This window comes from Mobula birostris, unplaced genomic scaffold (assembly GCF_030028105.1).
Source record: "Mobula birostris isolate sMobBir1 unplaced genomic scaffold, sMobBir1.hap1 H_1, whole genome shotgun sequence".
NCBI classification, from domain to species: domain Eukaryota; kingdom Metazoa; phylum Chordata; class Chondrichthyes; order Myliobatiformes; family Myliobatidae; genus Mobula; species Mobula birostris.
Window position 1 is genome coordinate 284744 of NW_027274040.1, and position 16033 is coordinate 300776.

The window sequence follows — 16033 nt, forward strand, 5'->3', positions numbered from 1 at the left end:
ATTCTTTCCCCTCGGTGTCTCTCTCCCTTCCTCTAGATTCTGTCGTCTCATACCTGTCGGTGCAATTTGAGATATCTGCTGACATTCAAGCTCCTACCTGGTATCACTTTGTTGTGTATGTATAACTACATATCAATTAAATACAGCACACACATGAGAGTTGAGGTTAACTGATGTATTCACTTTGCAGCAAGAGAGAAAGACAGAGATCAAAGCAGCTGTGCAGACAACAGATCAATGTGCATAGGTAAGTTATCAGTCCATAAGTAGTGCTAAGGGGAGTTGTTGCTCTAAAAGAAATCGATCCATGCATTGCAGAGAGAACCTGAGCTGTAGATCCTTCGTGATTGCATAGGTTGTTGAATCAGTTCAGTTTCGGGGAGAGCAGAGTTATTATTCTGATTGTTATAACCCTGCTGTGTGGGACATAAGGCTCTTCCTGATGACAAAAGCAAGAAGAGAGCGTGTGCTGAATGGTGCAGCTCCTTGCTGATGGATGCTGCTTTCCTGTGGCAGTGCTCCTTGTAAATGTCGTGGAAGGCTCTTCCATGCATTCATAGAAGTTTGTCAGAGTTTTAGATAACATACCAAATCTTTGCAAACTTCTGAGAAAGTAGAAGTCCAGCTGTGCCTTCCTTGTAATGGCACTTATGTGCTGGGCCCAGGAAATGATCCATTGAAATGAAAATGCCAGGGAATTTAAAGTTATTGACCCTCTCCACCTCTGATCCCCAGATCTCTTTGGTTTTGTTCACATTGAGTGAGAAGTGGTTGCTGTTGTGGCACCAATCTCCCCCCATGTGATGATTCAACATTACCTTTGATTCGGCCGAGAGAAGTCGTGTCATTAACAAACTTAAATATGATTTTTAGTTCTATACTTAGACTCACAGTCATAAGTATGAAGTGAATAGAGTAGGATGCTAACTATACCACCTTGTAGTCCACCAGTGCTGATGGTGGTTGTGGAAGAGATGTTGTTGCTAATGCGAACTGACTGGGTCTGCAAGTGAGGAAATTGAGGATCCAGTTGTACAAGGAGGTTCTGAAGTTCAGGTCCTGGAGCTTATTGATAGTGTTGAGTGCAGAGCTGTAGTCAATGAAGAGCATCCTTACGTATGCATCTTCACTGTCCAGTTTTTCCAAGACTGAATGAAGAGCTAATGAGTAGGTATCTGCTGGTGACCTGCTGTGATTGGGGTGGATCCAAGTCACTCCTCAGCAGAAGTTGATATGTTTCATCACTAACCTCTCAAAGCACTTCATCACTGCAGATGTAAATATTGATGGAAGATATTCATTGAGGCAAGTTATCAATTACTTCTTGGGCACTGGTATGATTGAAGCCTGCTTGAAACAGGTGGATACCTCAGTCTGCCAAAGTGGAGATTAAAGATGTCAGTAGACATGCCAGCCAGTGGATTAGAATGGCTGTTGAATATTTGGTCAGATACATCATTGGGCCAAATGCTTCCCATGGATTCACAAGATCACAAGACAAAGGAGCAGAAGTAGGCCATTCGGCCCATTGAGTCTGCTCCGCAGCTCCCCCATGAGCTAAACTATTCACCCATCTAGTTCCAATTTCCGGCTTTTTCCCCATATCCCTTGATACCCTGACTAATTAGATACCTGTCAATCTCCTCCTTAAACACCCTCAATGATTGGGCCTCCACAGCTGTATGTGGCAACGAATTCCACAAATCCACGACCCTCTGGCTAAAAAAATTTCTCCTCATCTCTGTTTTAACTGGGTACCCTCTAATTCTAAGACTATGGCCTGTAGTCCTGGACTCACCCATCAAGGGAAACAACCTTTCCACATCTACTCTGTCCAACCCTTTCAACATTCGAAATGTTTCTATGAGATCCCCTCTCATTCTTCTATACTCTAATGAGTACAGTCCAAGAGCCGACAAACGCTCCTCATATGTTAGCCCCTGCATTCCAGGAATCATCCTCGTAGATCTTCTCTGAACCTCCTGGATTCAACCTCCTGAATGATGCTGCCACATTAATCTCAGAGTTTGAAATCACAGGATCATCGTGGGCTCTGAGTCAAAGCAGGCATGAAAGGCAATGAGGTCAACTAGGAGCAAAACCTTGTTTTCCAGCTGCTCAATCAAACTATGAGAAGAGGCCGGGTCAGGAGATTTAAAAAAGTGTTCATGGGCTTTCAGCTTTTTCCTGCAGCCCAAATGAATAGAGAGAGGAGGCTACACACAGGTAAGGGTGAGAGATTTAAAAGGAGTTCTCATGGGCTTTCAGCTTTTTCCTGCAGCCCAATTGAATGACAGTTGATTAGAAAGGGCAAATAAAAATGAAGTAGGGCAAGTGGAGCAGCCATTGTTGGAGTAAACCATCGTTCTAGTGGGATAGTTTTGGCTCAACAAGCTTGGGCGAGGTAAGTTTCCTCTTCGTTCTTCATCTGCTGATGCATAGTTAGTGCAGTGAGAATGGCTCAGAGGGCTGTGTTGTATTCTTTCTGTGAGGTGGGAACTCTGGGAGACCTCCAACCTCCCAGATAACCACATCTACACCAGGTGCACACAGCTACAGTTCCTCAGAGAACATATTAAGGAACTGGAGCTGCAGCTTCATTACCTGCAGCTAATATAAGAAACTAAGGAGGTGGAAGATTGGAGGTGCAGGGAGGCTGTCATCCCTAAGTTGCAGGAGGCACGTACCTGGCTGACTGTCTGAAGACGGTAAGAAAATGGGCAGCCAATGCAATCCACTGTGGCCGTTCCCATCAACAATAAGCCGGCTACACTGGATACTGTTGGGGGGAATGGCCTACCGGGGGAGCCACAGCGATCAGGCCTCTGCACTGAATCTGGCACTGTGGCTCAGAATGGAGGTGGGTGGAGTGAAGAGGACTACAGTAGTGATAAAGGATTCCATAGTTAGAGGGGTACATACAACTCTGTGGGTGTGAACGAGACACCTGGATGGTATGTCGCCTCTCAGTTACCAGGGTGAAGGATGTCTCGGATCGGGTCCACGGCGTTCTAAAAGGGCAGGGTAAGCAGCCAGAAATCTTGGAACATAGTGGCAGTGCAGCACTCTAAGATTTCTATTCTATACCATAGATATTCCATTTCAGCAAGTTTTCTGCAAAAGCAGTGCACCCTGCTGGTAGAATGTTTTGGTTTTGGCTAGAGATACGACGCCACGTTGTTCGAGTTAGGAATGTTATATCAGCCAGTCAGGATGGTGGGATTGGCAGAAAGTTCTAGAGAGAGTGGGTGGAGAGAGTTTTGTGATGGACAGTAGTCTGGTTTTGGTGGAAGCTGTGGAGTGGGACAGAAGAGAAGATGCTGCAGAATACCTTCAGAAGGAGAGTCCCCATTGCATGAAGTGTTTTGTGCAGATGAATAGCTCCTAGGCAGAAGGGCCAATATTCCTAGGGTAGAGACAATTTGTTCGAGATTGACTTTGAGAACAGTTTGGAATGTGGCATGTGCTTTCACGCAGACCGTGAGAGCAGTACATGAGCAAAGAATGACTCCAGTATGAGCGCCAATGATCAAGTGCACATTGGACTGCTTTAACTGTAATAGGTCCTTTTACTTTCTTTTCCTTTTCTGTTTCCTATTAACTGCTTGATAAAGCTGAAATTTATAAATATACTTTCTTTATAATTTTATGTGGTGTATGATAGGTTATTTTTTGCTGATCAACAATTTTGGATGGGCAGCGTTTACACAGCATTCGCTCAAATGGGGTTTCTTTAATTGGAACATCATGATGTTCCTGTTTGGTTGAAGCCTAAATCATGCCAGCACTAGATGTACATTGTTTGTGAAAGATGGCCCACTCAGCACTGAGTCATGAGGTTGTTAGCAGAGCTAGCTAACAAGCAAGTTTGTATACGACCCCTGTAAGATAGAAAGAGGGAAGAGGTCCTGAAGAAAGATTTTAAGATGTTAGGTAGACAGGTGAAAAGCAGGACCTTCAGGGTACTAATCACAGGATCACCACTTGTGCCATGCACCTGTGAGAGTAAAAATAGGATGATTAGGTTGAAGGTCTGGTTCAGGGGACAGGACTTCAGGTTTCTAGATCATTGCAATCTTCTCTGGGGAAGGTATGACCTGCACAAAAGGGATGCATTACACCTGAACCCTAGGGGGACCAATATCCTTGCGAGCAGGTTTGCTAGAGCTTTAGGGAAATGAATTTGACAGGCAGATAGGAACCAGAGTGATAGGGCTGAGGATGGGGTCGTTAATCTATGACTTGATACAGAGTGCAGTGGGACAGTCAGGAAGGTCAGGCAGATGATAGGGAAAAATTGCAGTCAGTGGATCAATTTCAGCGTAACGTGGGGACGAAACACAGGACAACAAAGATTTTGCTTTCTGAATACTTATAAGACCATAAGATACAGGAGCAGAAGTAGGCCATTTGGCCCATTGAGTCTGCTTCGCCATTCAATTGTGGGCTGTTCCAATTCTTCCAATCATCCCCACTCCCCTGCCTGCACTCCGTACCCTTTGATGCCCTGGCTAATCAACAACCTATCTATCCCTGCCTTAAATACTCCAATGACTTGGCCTCCACAGCTGCTCATGGCAAAAAAATTCCACAGATTTACCACCCTCTGACTAAAGTAATTTCTCCCCATCTCAGTTCTAAATGGACATCCTTCAATCCTGAAGTCGTGCCCTCTTGTCCTAGAATCACCTACCATGGGAAATAACTTTGCCATATCTAATCTATTCAGGCCTTTTAATATTCAGAATGTTTCTGAGATCCCCACAAATTCTCCAGAATTCCAGGGAATACAGCCCAAGAGCTGCCAGACATTCCTCATTTGGTAATCTTATCATTCTCGTGAATCTTCTCTGAACCTTCTCCCATGTCAGTATATCCATTCTAAAATAAGGTGCCCAAAACTGCACACAATACTCCGTGTGGTCTCCCGAGTGCCTTATAGGGTCTCAACATCACATCCCTTCTCTAGAAATGAATGCCAACATTGCATTCACCTTCTTCATAACTGACTCAACCTGGAGGTTAACCTTTAGGGTATCTTGCACAAGGACTCCCAAGTCCCTTCGCATCTCTGTATTTTGAATTCTCTCCCCATCTAAATAATAGTCTGCCCATTTATTCCTTCCACCAAAGTGCATGACCATACACTTCCCAACATTTGCCACTACTTTGCCCATTCCCCTAAACTATCTAAGTCTTTCTGCAGGCTCGATTTCCTCAACATTACCCGCTCCTCCACCTATCTTAGTATCATTGATAAATTTAGCCACAAATCTACCGTAATCCAAATCATTGACATACATCGTAAAAAGTAGCAGTCCCAACACCAACCACTGTGGAAATCCAGTACTAACCAGCAGCCAGCCAGAATAGGATCCCTTTATTCCCACTCTCTGTTTTCAGCAGACCAGCCATTGCTCCACCCGTGCTAGTAACTCCCCTGTAATTCTATGGGCCCTTATCTTGCTAAGCAACCTCATCTGTGGCACCTTGTCAAAAGCCGTCTGAAATTCCAAGTACACCATGTCTACTGCATCTCCTTTGTCTACTCTACTTGTAAGTTCCTCAAAGGATTGCAGTAGGTTTGTCAGGCAGGATTTTCCTTTCAGGAAACCATGCTGGCTTTGGCCTATTTTGTCATGTGCCTCCAGGTATTCCGTAATCTCATCCTTAACAATCGATTCCAACAACTTCCCAACTGCTGATATCAGGATAACAGGTCTATAGTTTCCTTTCTGCTGCCTCCCACCCTTCTTAAATAGCAGAGTAACATTTGCAATTTTCCAGTCATCCGGTACAATGCCAGAATCTATTGATTCTTGAAAGATCATCATTAATGCCTCTACAATCTCTTCAGCTACTTCCTTCAGAACCCAAGGGTGCATTCCATCAGTTCAAGGTGATTTATCCACCCTCAGACGATTAAGCTTCCTGAGCACCCTCTTGGATGTAATTTTCGCTGCACAAACTTCATTTCCCTGACACTCTTGAATGTCTGGTTTCTTCCACTGTGAAGACTGATACAAAATAAGCATTCAGTTCTTCTGCCATCTCTGCATCTCTCATTACGCTGTGGAGATTGCGGAGGCATTAGCGATGATCTTTCAAAAGTCGATAGATTCTGGCATGGTTCCGGAAGACTGGAAGATTGCAAATGTCACTCCGCTATTTAAGAAGGGGGCAAGGAAGCAAAAAGGAAATTATAGACCTGTTAGCTTGACATCAGTGGTTGGGAAGTTGTTGGAGTCGATTGTCAAGGATGAGGTTACAGAGTACCTGGAGGCATATGACAAGATAGGCAGAACTCAGCAGGGATTCCTTAAAGGAAAATCCTGCCTGACAAACCTATTACAATTTTTTGAGGAAATTACCAATAGGCTAGACAAGGGAGATGCAGTGGATGTTGTATATTTGGATTTTCAGAAGGCCTTTGATAAGGTGCCACACATGAGGTTGCTTAACAAGATAAGAGCCCATGGAATTACAGGAAAGTTACATACGTGGACAGAGCGCTGGCTGATTGGCAGGAAACAGAGAGTGGGAATAAAGGGATCCTATTCTGGTTGGCTGCCGGTTACCAGTGGTGTTCCACAGGGGTTCATGTTGGGGCCGCTTCTTTTTACATTGTACATCAACGATTTGGATTATGGAATAGATGGTTTTGTGGCTAAGTTTGCTGATGATACGAAGATAGGTGGAGGGGCCGTAGTGCTGAGGAAACGGAGAGTCTGCAGAGAGACTTGGATAGATTGAAAGAATGGGCAAAGAAGTGGCAAATGAAATACAATGTTGGAAAGTGTATGGTTATGCACTTTAGCAGAAAAAATAAACGGGCAGACTATTATTTAAATAGGGAAAGAATTCAAAGTTCTGAGATGCAACGGGACTTGGGAGTCCTCGTACAGGATTCCCTTAAAGTTAACCTCCAGGTTGAGTCAGTAGTGAAGAAGGCGAATGCAATGTTGGCATTCATTTCTAGAGGAATAGAGTATAGGAGCAGGGATGTGATGTTGAGGCTCTACGAGGCGCTGATGAGACCTTACTTGGAATACCCTGAGTAGTTTTGGGCTCCTTATTTAAGAAAGGAGGTGCTGACGTTGGAGAGGGTACAGAGAAGATTCACTAGAATGATTCCAGGAATGAAAGGGTTAACATATGAGGAACGTTTGTCCGCTCTTGGACTGTACTCCTTGGAGTTTAGAAGAATGAGGGGAGACCTCATAAAAACATTTCGGATGTTCAAAGGCATGGACAGGGTGGATGTGGCAAAGTTGTTTCCCATGATTGGGGAGTCTAGCGCGAGAGGGCATGACTTAAGGATTGAAGGGCACCCAATCAGAACAGAAATGTGAAGAAATTTTTTTAGTCAGAGGGTGGTAAATCTATGGAATTTGTTGCCACGGGCAGCAGTGGAGGCCAAGTCATTGGGTGTATTTAAGGCAGAGATTGATAGGTATCTGAGTAGCCAGGGCATCAAAGGTTATGGTGAGAAGGCGGGGGGGTGGGACTAAATAGGAGAATGGATCAGCTCATGATAAAATGGCGAAGCAGACTCGATGGGCCGAATGGCCTTCTTCTGCTCCTTTGTCTTATGGTCTTATTACAGTATCTCCAGAGTCATTTTGTATTGGTCCTATAACTGTCCTCAACTTTCTTTTACCCTTTATATACTTTAAAAAGTTTTTAGTATCTTCTTTGATATTAGTCACCAGCTTCCTTCCATAATTCATCTTTTCCTTCCTAATGACCTTTTTAGTTTCCTTCTAGGTTTTTTTTAAAAGCTTCCCAATCTTCTATCTTGCCACTAGCTTTGTCATCCTTGTGTGCCCTCTCTTTTGCTTCTATTTTGGCTCTGACTTCACTTGTCCTTCTTCCATTCGAAAATTTCTTCTTATTTGGAATAAATCTGTCTTGCACTTCCCTCATTTTTCACAGAAACACTAGCCATTGCTGCTCTGCTGTCCTTCCTGCAAATGTCCCTTTCCAGTCAACTTCGACCAGTTCCCCCTTCATGTTATTATAACTTCCTTTATTCCACTGAAATATCGACATGTTGGATTTTTTTTTCCCTCTCAAATTTCAATATGAACTCGATCATATTGTGATCACTGTTCTCTAAGGGTTCCTTAACCTTAAGCTCTCTTATCACCTCCGGATCATTAAACAATACCCAATCCAGCACAGCCAATCCCCTAGTGGGCTCAACCACAAGCTGTTCTAAAAAGCCATCCCTCAGATATTCTACAAATTATCTCTCTTGATGTTCAATCGTGACCTGGTTTTCCCAATCCACTTTCATGTTAAAATCCCCAGCAATTATCATGACATTGCCTTTCTGACACACCTTTTCTATCTCCTGCTGTAATTTGTAATCCACATCCTGGCTGCTGTTTGGAGGCCTGAATACAACTGCCATTAAGGTCCTTTTACCTTTGCCATTTCTTAACAACCCATAGAGACTCTATACCTTCCAATCCTATGTCATCTCTTTCAAATGATTTAATATTATTTCTTAGACACAGAGCCAAACACCCCCTCTGCCTACTAACCTATCTTTCTGATACACCGTATATCTTTGGATGTTCAGCTCCCAACGGCAGCCATCCTTCAGCCAAGTTTCAGAGATGGCCACAACGTCATACTTGCCAATCTGTAGCTGAATTTCAAGATCGTCTATTTTATTCCTCATGCTGCGTACATTCAAATATAACACTTTCAGTCCAGTATTTGTTGCTTTCTGTTTTAACTGTACTATGTCTCCATTGCCCTGTAACTCATCCCACTGGCCGTAATTATGCCTCATCTCCTGTCTGTTCTTTCTATCATCTCTGTTACACGCTATCTTTGATTTATTTCTGTTTTCCCCTGCCTCAGCCCTATCATTCTGGTTCCCATCCCCCTGCCAAATTAGCTTAAACCCTCCCTAACAGATCTATTAAATGTGTCCGCTAGAATATTGGACCCCTTTGGGTTCAGGTGTAACCCGTCCTTTTTGTACAGGTCATACCTCCCCCAGAAGAAGCCCCAGTGATCCAGAAACCCAAAGCCCTGCCCCCTACACCAGTCTCTCAGCCACGCATTAATACGCCTGATCATGCTATTCTTGCACTCGCTAGCACGTGGCACAGGCAGCAATCCTGAGATTACTACCCTAGAGGTCCTGCTTTTCAGCTTCCTACCCAACTCCCTGAATTCTCTCTTCAGGACCTCCTCCTTTTTTCTGCCAATGTCAATGGTACCAATGTGTACCGAGACTTCTGGCTGTTCACCCTCTCCCTTCAGAATACTCTGCACCCAATCTGAGATATAGAACATAGAAGAGTACAGCACAGTACAGGCCCTTCGGCCCACAATGTTGTGCCGACCCTCAAACCCTGCATCCCATATAAGCCCCCACTTTAGATTCCTCCATATACCTGTCTAGTAGTCTCTTAAACTTCACTAGTGTATCTGCCTCCACCACTGACTCAGGCAGTGCATTCCACGGACCAACCACTCTCTGAGTAAAAAACCTTCCTCTAAACCTTCCCTTGAACTTCCCACCCCTTACCTTAAAGCCATGTCCTCTTGTATTGAGCAGTGGTGCCCTGGGGAAGAGGCGCTGGCTATCCACTCTATCTATTCCTCTTATTATCTTGTATGCCTCTATCAAGTCTCCTCCGATCCTCCTTCTCTCCAAAGAGTAAAGCCCTAGCTCCCTTAATCTCTAATCATAATGCATACTTTCTAAACCAGGCAGCATCCTGGTAAATCTCCTCTGTACCCTTTCCAATGCGTCCACATCCTTCCTATAGTGAGGCAACCAGAACTGAATACAGTACTCCAAGTGTGGTCTAACCAGAAGTTTATAGAGCTGCATCATTACATCGCGACTCTTAAACTCTATCCCTCGACTTATGAAAGCTAACACCCCATAAGCTTTCTTAACTACCCTATCCACCTGTGAGGCAACTTTCAGGGATCTGTGGACATGTACCCCCAGATCCCTCTGCTCCTCCACACTACCAAGTATCCTGCCATTTACTTTGTACTCTGCCTTGGAGTTTGTCCTTCCAAAGTGTACCATCTTACACTTCTCCGGGTTGAACTCCATCTGCCACTTCTGCATCCTATCAATGTCTCTCTGCAATCTTCGACAATCCTCTACACTATCCACAACACCACCAACCTTTGTGTCGTCTGCAAACTTGCCAACCCACCCTTCTACCCCCACAGCCAGGTCGTTAATAAAAATCATGAAAAGTAGAGGTCCCAGAACAGATCCTTGTGGGACACCACTAGTCACAATCCTCCAATCTGAATGTACTCCCTCCACCACCACCCTCTGCCTTCTGCAGGCAAGCCAATTCTGAATCCACCTGGCCAAACTTCCCTGGTTCCCATGCCTTCTAACTTTCCCGCACCCTGGCACCTGGTAGGCAACACACCATGCAGGTATCTCTGTCAGGCTGACAGAACCTCCTGTCAGTTCCCCTCACTATGGAACTGCCTATGACCACTGCATTCCTCATCTTCTACTCTCCCTTCTGCACCTCGGAACCAGGCTCAGTGCCAGAGACCCGATCGCCGTGGTCGCCCTCTGTCAGGTCACCCCCCCTCAAAAGCATCCAAAACAAGATAACGATTACTGACGGGTATGGCCACAGGGGTACTCTCTACTATCTGACCTCTTCCCCTCGCTTCCCTGACCGTCACCCATTTATCCAATGCCTGCAGCCTCAGGGTGACTAACTCCCTATGGCTCCTCTCTATCTCCTGTTCACTCTCCCTAATAAGCTGTAGGTCATCAAGCCGCCGCTGCAGATCTCTAACTCAGTCTCTCAGGAGCTGCATCTCAGTGCACCTGGCGCAGATGTGGCCATCTGGGAGACTGGAAGATTCCCAGGATTCCCACATCCGACACCCAGAGCAAAATACTAACCCAACTGACGTGCCCTCTATTCCTCAACAAAATGCAAAGAAAAACCAAAAACAAAGTCCACCTACCCACCTACCTCACCAAAGCCTGCTTTCACCGAAGCCTTTTGCGTGTATCTTATGGATTTTAGGCTGCTGATCATGAAAGTCACCATTAAATGTCCCTACCATGCATCATATTTTAAAATTAGCTATTTTTGTATTTCAATTCATTCATAATTCAACTAAATTAAAAAGCAAGCTGTAAAGTTTTCATCTCTCTCTGTTTAGCTTTCTCTAGAAGCTTTTCCCAATTCCACCATCCTGACTGGCTGATACAACATTCCTAAGTTGAACAACACAGCCCTTTATCTTTACCTGAAACCCAAACATGATATCACCAAGATACACTGCTTCTACAGAAAGCTACTAAATGAAATACCCTACAGCATTAGCAGTAAAAGTCTTAGCCAGGATATTACACAGGTTTAGGGAACCCTGGTTTTCCAGAGATATTGAGGCCCTGGTTAAGAAGAAGGCGGCACATATCAGGTATAGGCAGGCATGAACAAATGAGGTGCTTGAGGAGTATAATAAATGCAAGAGAACACTTAAGGAGGATATCAGGAGAACTAAAAGAATACATGAGGTTGGTCTAGCAGACAAGGTGAAGGACAATCCTAAGGGCTTCTGCAGATAAACGAAGAGCGAAAGGATAGCAAGGGATAAAATTGGTGCTCTGGAAAATTAAAGTGCTAATCTATACCTGGAGCTAAAAGAATTGAATTTGATTTTGGACATCTGCATTTACTTGTTAGATGGACAGAGAGACGATAGATCTGAGGCTATGCAGAAGCAATGCCATGGCCCCTACACCAATAACAGAGGAGGAGATCTTTGCACTGATCCCTGTGGCAAACATCTTGAGGCAAATTAACTTGAATAAACCCCCAGGGCCTGACAAGCTGTTCCCTCAGACCCTGTGGGAGGCAAGTGAAAATATTACAGGGTCCCTAGCAGAGATATTTAAAAGATCCTTACCATTGGTGGGGTGTTGTACGATTGGAGGATAGCTAATGTTGTTCCATTGTTTAAGAATGGCTCCAAGAGTAGGCCAGAAAACTATAGGCCAGTGAGCCCGACATCAGTATTGGAAAAGTTATTGAAAAGGACTGGATTTCTTTGGATAATCAAAAAGGAGTTGTGTGTGGTAAGTTGCATCCAAGCAATCTTAACGAGTTTTTTGAGGAAGTAACTGGGAAAGCTGACGAAGGCAGGCAGTAGATGTTGTCAAGGCGGACTTTAGCAAGGCATTTGACAAGGTCCTGCGGGGGAGATTGGTCGATAAGATTCAATGACTTGACATTCAAGATGAGGTAGTAAATTGGATTTGACATTGGCTCTGCAGGAGAACCCAGACAGTGGTAGTAGATAGTTGCCTCTTTGACTGGAGGCCTGTGACTAGTGGCGTGCACAGGGATCAGTGCTGGATCTGTTGTTGTTTGTCATCTAGATGATAATCTGGCTGATAATGTGGTTAACTGGATCAGGAAATGTTTGGATAATACCATGATTGCGAGCGTAGTGAACAGTGAGGGAGACAATCAAAGATTACAGTGGGATCTGGAACAGTTGGAAAAATGGGCTGAAAAATGTCAGATGGATGTTAATGCAAGATGTGGCATTTTGGGAGGACCAACCAGGGTAGGTCTTACATGCTGAGTGGTAGGGTACTGAGGAGTGAATACAGAGTGATAGGTACTGAGGAGTGAATGTTGAGTGGTAGGTACTGAGGAATGAATGCTGAGTGGTAGGTACTGAGGAATGAATGCTGAGTGGTAGGTACTGAGGAGTGAATGCTAAGTGGTAGGTACTGAGGAGTGAATGCTGAGTAGTAGGTACTGAGGAGTGAGTGCTGAGTGGGAGGTACTAAGGAGTGAATGCTGAGTGATAGGTACTGAGGAGTGAATGCTGAGTGATAGGTACTGAGGAGTGAATACTGAGTGATAGGTACTGAGGAGTGAATGCTGAGTGGTAGGTACTGAGGAGTGAATGCTGAGTGGTAGGAACTGAAGAGTGAATACTGAGTGATAGGTACTGAGGAGTGAATGCTGAGTGGTAGGGTACTGAGGAGTGAATGCGGAGTGGTAGGGTACTGAGGAGTGTGTCAGAATAATGATCTTGGATTACAAACCCATAATTCTTTGAAACTGAGTGTTACAGGTCAATAGGGTTGTAAAGAATTTTTTTAGCATACAGTAAATCAAATATTGAGTACAAGTGTGGGGATGTTTTGCTGAACTTGTGTAAGATGTTGGTGGGGCCTAATTTCGAGTTCATGTCCACTTTTGGTCACCTCCCTAACGGAAAGATTTAAATAAGGTTGAGAGTGCAGAGAAAATTTTCAAAGGTGTTGCTGGTATTTGAGGGCTTGAATTATAGGCAAAGGTTGAATAGGTTAAGATGTAGAACATAAAAGCTTGAGGGGAGATTTGATCGCGGTATACAAAATAATGAGGGGTATAGATAGGTAAATGAAACAGGGTTTTTTCACTACAACTGGAGGTCATGGATTAAGAGTAGAAGGTGAAATGTTTATGGGCACATGGGAGTGATCTTCTTCACTCAGAGATGATGACAGTGCAGAATGAGCTGCCAGCGTAAGTGGTGAATGAGTGGTCGATTTCAATATTTAAGAGAAATTTGGATGGGTACGTGCCTGGGAGGTACATGGAGGGCTATGGTCCAAGTAGTGGTTGATGGAACCAGTTTGCTTAATGTTTTGGCACAGACTAGACCAGCCAACTGTCCTGCTTCTGTGCTGTAGTATTCTATGACTGTGTGCTCAATGGTTTGGAGGGCTTTACCCATGATGGACTTGGCTGTAACCATTGTTTTTTTTGTAGGTTTTTCTGTTCATTGGTATTGGTGTCTTCATGACTGTGATGCAACCAGTCAGTATTCTCTCTATTGCACATCTATAATGCAGGGGAATTTAACGTTGCTGACCCAGTCCGTTCTGATGCCCTGATGAGGACCAGCTGATGAACCCCCAGCTTCCTCCTCCTGCAGTCAATAATCAGCTCCTTAGTCTTGCTCACACTGAGCGAGGTGTTGTTCTGGCACCAATCTGCCAGATTTTCAGTCTCTGCCCTATATGCTGATTCGTCACTCCCTTTGAGACGGAAGTGACAGTGCTGTCATCAGCAAACTTGAAAATGGCTTTGGAGATGTGCTTAGCCTCACAGTCACTAAGTAGAGCAGAGGGCTAAGCACACAGGCAAATCAATTCTACATTACTTTCTGGCTTCCCAAATGCCTCACTGCTACTTTGTATCCCACCCACTGCCAATCTAGTTTAAACCCTCCCTTGTAAGACTGACACTAGAATTTCAACTTCTCCTTTGTGAGTCCTCCAGCTACAGATTTGTGAATTCCAATAAAATGTATTCACTTGGGACCTCATCTCTACCATGTGATCCCAGGCTCAGATCACTCCTGTTGTATCCCATGGGCGCAGTTCTCTTCCTGCTCCATCAGATCTTTATGACAGGTTGCGAAAAGTTAATCATTCCCAGTTCCCAGTTACCCAGGGTACATAATGGAAAACAGTATGTTTTGCTTTAGAAGGGATTGATTCCATCTTCTCTAGTGGAGTAGATCCTTATACTTCATTAAAAAATGTGGATTTTTACCTTGATGTCAATGGTTTAAAAATTGTGGAAGTTATAACTGGCCCTCAACCAGCTCCAACAAAGATTTATCCTAATAATTGACAGAAACTGCCAAGGTCCAATATGAGAAATGATGCTATCAAGCCCTAGCAGAACGTCCTAAAAAAAGTTCCCATTTTGGAGCCAAATCTTTACCAGTTTCACTCTTCTCCCAGAACTCGTGATTTGTCCTCAAGCCTCAGAGAACAAGCAATGGCTCCAGACTTTAATTTTCAATCATCAGAGAAATCTTAGTAAAGGTTGATTTGAAGGCATAAGTAGTAGTGGTGAAATTGGAACTCAGCAAATCCAAGCCACTGGGAAGTGAAATTTAGATCAAAAAGGAACCACTCACAGGACTAGTGGGAAAAGGGAACGGACATAGAGAGGGGAACAAATCCTCCTCCCTTGATGTTATCTTACCTCAACCAAGATGTAAAACTAGATCTATAAACCAGGAGAACAACAGCTCTTACTTTTTCCATATCTAGGTGTATTCCCTGTCCCAGTACAAATGCTGAACACTGTCAGGAGACAAGGATATCACAAAGTGAATGAATTGTCCTTCATTGCCGAGGCTTCTCTTGAAGTATCATGCCTTCCAGAACAAGATCCGACAGAATTTATAACCATCATTAATGTGCAAATCTTTCAGAAAAAAAAGCGTAGAAGTGCAAGGTGTCCAGTGAATGATAAGTGTGTTGTTCTATGTTCTGATTAAATTCACATCACTCTGTGAAGAAAGTGAGATTGATTCCCTGACTCTGAATCAGATGAAGAAAAGTAGACTGTTTCCATTTTTTATGTTTCCAGTGAGGAATGTTTGAAAGCTTGAGAAACAGCTATAATTAATTCTTCAGGGTAATTAAAATTGTTCTTACAATGAAATATTAATACATGTAATTATCACTCACGCATTTTCCTGAAAGAGACATTATTATTTCCAGTTATTGTAAGAGGTGAAGCCTGACATAATTAATTCAATAATGATCACATCATTTAAATGATAAACCAATAACTTGGATTAATTGAAGTAAGACTCCAACCCATACATAGAACATAGAATAGTACAGCACAGTACAGGCCCTTCGGCCTACGATGTTGTGCCGACCCTCAAACCCTGCCTCCCATATAAGCCCCCACCTTAGATTCCTCCATATACCTGTCTAGTAGTCTCTTAAACTTCACTAGTGTATCTGCCTCCACCACTGACTCAGGCAGTGCATTCCACGCACCAACCACTCTCTGAGTAAAAAACCTTCCTCTAATATCCCCCTTGAACTTCCCACCCCTTACCTTAAAGCCATGTCCTCTTGTATTGAGCAGTGGTGCCCTGGGGAAGAGGCGCTGGCTATCCACTCTATCTATTCCTCTTATTATCTTGTACACCTCTATCATGTCTCCTCTCATCCTCCTTCTCTCCA